Genomic DNA, 4,767 nt, shown 5'->3' on the forward strand with positions numbered 1-4,767 from the left:
CTGACCACAAAGGGCTTATCTTGCTTCACCAGTTTCCAGTTTTCCTGTGTTCAGAGAGTTAAGTTTTCATCAGAATAACATAGATATTTTTCAGGCAGCCAAAAATTCCCCTGCTCTGGGAAGACGGGGAGTGCTCATCTCAGTCAAGTTGCCAGGCCAGCGCGGGATCCTGGCCCGTCTTCAAAGGCAACCTAACAACTGCATCCGGTTTCCTTCTCTTGGTTGCATCATCCTCACTGCTATTTTCTGCACTGCTCAGTTCGTCATACCGTCCCCGGTGATGAAATAAAACTAGAAAGTTTCAACTATGATGAGAGTTTTGCTTCGGGCTGTTTCACTTTAAAGAGCCAGAAACTGCTTTCTGAAGCAGGAAGCTCATACAGAAAATGAGCAATAAAAATACACGCACAATAGGATAGGGAATGGGGTTAATTCCTATTAAGCTACTTTTATTCAGGATACTTCAGAGAGATAGAATCAATTAGATAGATAGATAGATAGATAGATAGATAGATAGATAGATAGACAGGCAGACAAAGAGGGGATCTATTAAAGGAATTGGCTCACATGATTATGGTGGCTAAGGAAACACATCACAGGTTATCTGCAACTGGAGATCCTGGGATGCCAGTAGCATGACTCTGCCCAATTCTGGCAGCCTCAGCACCAGGGAAGCTGATGATGCTATTCTGTCTGAGGCCAAAGGCCTGAGAATCCAGGGAGTCTTCTAGTGTAAATAATGGAGTCCATAGAGCCAAGAAACATAGAGTTCTGATGTCCAAAGACCAGAGAAGATGAGTGTGCTGATTCTAGGAGAGAGATTGAGAGAGGGAGAGAAATAGAGAAAATTTCCCTTTCTTTGCCTTCTGCTCTGTTTGGGCCTCCAGCTGTTTAGATGGCACCTGACCGCATTGATCTTCCCATTCAGTTCACTGACTCATGTGCTGATTTCCTCTAGTCACACTTTCACAGATAGACCCAGAAATAATGCTTTACCAGTTGTCTAAGTATTACTTCATCCAGTCAAGGTGACAGCTAAATTTAACCATGACAGCTCCCAAGAGGGATTATGAGAATTAAATATGGCACAATGAACTGCCTGGAATCTCAAAGGAAAAGTAAATCCATGCTCAGGGCAAACAACATCTGTATCTGAGAGGGCTTCTCAGGAGTTTCTAGAAGCAGAGCCCTGAGAGCACATATTGGAGATGCTGGGTGGGCAGCCCTTGTCTGCTCCAGAGGCACTGACCTACTTATAAGAGCTTCCAATAAGGCAGAGGGTACAGACTGGAGGGCCTTCTGGTAATCTTTGTATATAGAAAGGGAGAAGAAAAAGAAATCTTTTCCTCAGCAGTTGTGAGGTTTGAGGCTAACATCCCTGTAATAAAAGACAGATCAATAAGAGTAAACAAGACAAATTTATTTAGCCAAAGTTTACAAGACATGGAAGGCTTCAGAAATAAAGAAGAGAAGACCCAGGGAAATTGCCTTTCATGCTTAGGACAGATAGAGGGCACAGCCCTGTGGCTGGATGATAGTTCAAAAGGGGGTCTGACGCAATGGTAACAAACTGGGGGACTCTGCAAGGCCTATTTGCTCAGATTCTTCTGGGAGTCTCTGAGTTTCACACCTTTTCTGTAAGCATAGGGCAGGATGCCCATTGCATGTCTTATGACCCACTTTTAAGGGAAGAATTTCAGAGAAATTTTGTGTGCCATAGCACACAAAAAAGAGAATGACTTTCTTCTATGGTTTTATCAATTTCCAAGGGATCATTTTTGGGGGTAGCTTATTCTGAACCCCAACAATAGCTAGAGTTGGGCACAGCCCCCAGCACAGTGGCCTATTGACATCTGGATCTGGTGGTGAGTAGGACTGAAACTGAAGAAGCAGTCTGGCTAAAGGCCTGTGACAAGACATGCAGGATGTGGGAAAGGACAAAGGAACAGAAAGTGTCTGAACCCAGTGGTACACAGATCTAAGCTGTGCACTCCCTCTCCTCACACAGCTCAGATGGAGAATTCTCTGTCCCACCAGCTGCTCCTGGGGTTGCCGAGAACCCACAGCCTGGGCAGGAGCAGCTTGGTCACCCAGTGAGTGGGGTGAGTGAGGTAGCAGGTGGGAGACAGGAACACAGGCTCTTCTCCCTTTCCCTGAACATAAGCTTTTCGTGTGGTTCCCAAGTTTCACAGAAACTCTATGGCTGAGCCAGCTTCTCCAGTGAGATGAAGAGTCTTGGTGAGGTTCTCACTCTCTGTGTTCAGGTGGACGATGTTGTCTTCCAACCAGGCTCTTCCTACATTTTGCATCCTCCTCCCTCCCATCCCCAATTGCTTTTCATGGACTGGGCTCTAAGTGGAATCTGAAGCTGCCCCGTGGTCACTATTTCTGGTCAGAAAAATGGCACATTTGTCTTTCTTTGACTTGAATAGGACAACCAATAAAGAAAAAAGAAATTAAATTAATATTAGATTAATATTATAAGCCATAAATATTCATATCAAATTAACCATGCAAATAGACACTTGAAAACATTATCAACATCGGCCCTTCTCAAATGCTTTGGTTTCAGGACACAGTGAGGCATCTTGAAAATTATGAAGACCCCAGAGAGACTGTGCTTCTCTATTTCTATGTATTGGCATCTGCAATATGAGAACTTAAAAATTAGAAAGTTTTAAACATTTATTCTTTAAAGATAATGCATAATCTATATACATGAAATGAAGTTATTCCCATTCAAAATTAGAAAATATAATAAAGTTAATTTTATTCCTAATCACAACATAATGTATAAAATACATTGAAGTAAAATACATTGGAATAAACATCAGAAAGGATGAGCAAGATGCATAATTAAGCTACACTGAAACTTCATTGAAGTTATTTTTAGAGCAGCACAATAAAATTGCAAGATACATCATTTGTTTTTCATTATGAAGTAGAACCAAAGTTACTGTATATCTTCATGTTTAAATATTCAATAAGTAAAAATATTCAAGAAGTAAAAATATTTTATAGAGTACTTAATAAATATTCATTAATATGTTAATGAAGAATAGGTATTTATTTAATATATGCATTATATTTCTCGAGTGGAAGAAACCAGAGCCTTGCCCTGCCTTGCAACCTGCTCTGCAGAGTCTGATTTCTCTCCTTAATGAGGCTTCCCACCCACCATATGCTAAAATGTCCATCACTTACTTAAGGAAATAACATATGGATGATGTGTACAAACTTGCTTAAACCTCATTGGTGAACAAGGTGAAAAAAATCAATCTCAACTTAAGGAGAAATGCTACATATGTATTTTATATTATAAAAATACTTTGTGTTGGTGTTTGGCCATCTTAATTAAGTTAAAATTCACTTAAACCTGTTCTGCATGTAAGGAGCTTGGCAATTTCTACCCTGTCTTGACAACCAGTAAAAAGCTGAACAGAGTGAAAGATAATCATTTTTTGAGGTGTGAGTGAGTGGTGAGGACATGGGGCTTACTGTTGCCCCCAAGATTGGAAAGACAGGAATACTGAAAGTCCCAACTTGCTGGAGCAACGACTCACTTGGGGAAACCGCAGCAGGAGCTGGTACTCAAGCAGGAAAATGTGACCAATAATTGATACATCACTGATGGCTTAGTGTGGACAATAAGAAATGAAAACTTCAGAGGATCCAGTCTTAGGAGTGCCCCCACGTTGCTTGAGATTTATTTGTTTCTCATAGTAAATATCACAGAAAAGTCCCTAGTGCTTCCAGCTGGGGAAGGGGGGAATAAACCACTTGGTCCTACTCCATTCTTCTGAACAGATCTGCCCTCAGGAGAAACTAATTAGCCACAGCCCAACCTGCTGAATTTTTTAAGCACCTACTGACAGGTGGAAGAGAAATACCAAACTTGAGCCATTTCCAACCTTCCACGTGGAAGAAAAGAAATACCAACTCCAGCCATTCTTGTTTTCCATGTGAGAGAAGGAAAATGCTCATCTCCAGTCCACTCTAACAATCTTGCTCCACCTAACAGAAGGATATTCTCTCTTTTCTATCCTAAAATTCAAATGAAAAAACAACAAAAAGAAAAAAATTTAAAAATTGCTCAAGCAATCATGATGCATCATACTTTTAAATTATATCACAAAGGTTTGAGTTATATCACAAAGTTATCATAATCTAAACATTCTGTACAATGTATACATGAATATACATATTCGAATAAACACATGTTGCTATTATTATTTTGACCAAAATGTAATATGCTAGATCAATTAATAATAAAAAAAGTATTTTACCTTCATTTATTTCTTCTTTAATGCTCTTCCTTTTTCAAAAATACAGATCTGAGTTTCTGACAATTATATATATATATATATATATATCACTTTCCTTTGCTTTAAAGAATTTTTTAAGTTGTAGATGGATACAATACTTTTATTTTATTTATTTATTTTTTATGCTCTGGTTAGGAATTCCAGTACAATATTGAATAGAAATGGCCAAAGTATGCTTCCTTGTCTCGTTCCTGATCTACAGGAAAAAATTTCAGATTTTCACCATGAAGTATGATAGCCATAGCCTTGTCCTACATGTCCTTTGTTAGGCTGAAGCATTGTCCTTCTGTACTTAGTTTGTTGATGGGTTTTTGTTGTTGTTGTTGTTGTTTGTAGATGTTTTGTTATTATTATTATTATTTTTGTTTACAATGCCATGGATAAAACCCAGTTGTCATGAATTCTCTTTTATTTCCAGTTCTATTTGAGTCTTCTCTCTTTT

Source organism: Callospermophilus lateralis, chromosome 2 (assembly GCF_048772815.1).
Source record: "Callospermophilus lateralis isolate mCalLat2 chromosome 2, mCalLat2.hap1, whole genome shotgun sequence".
NCBI lineage: Eukaryota > Metazoa > Chordata > Mammalia > Rodentia > Sciuridae > Callospermophilus > Callospermophilus lateralis.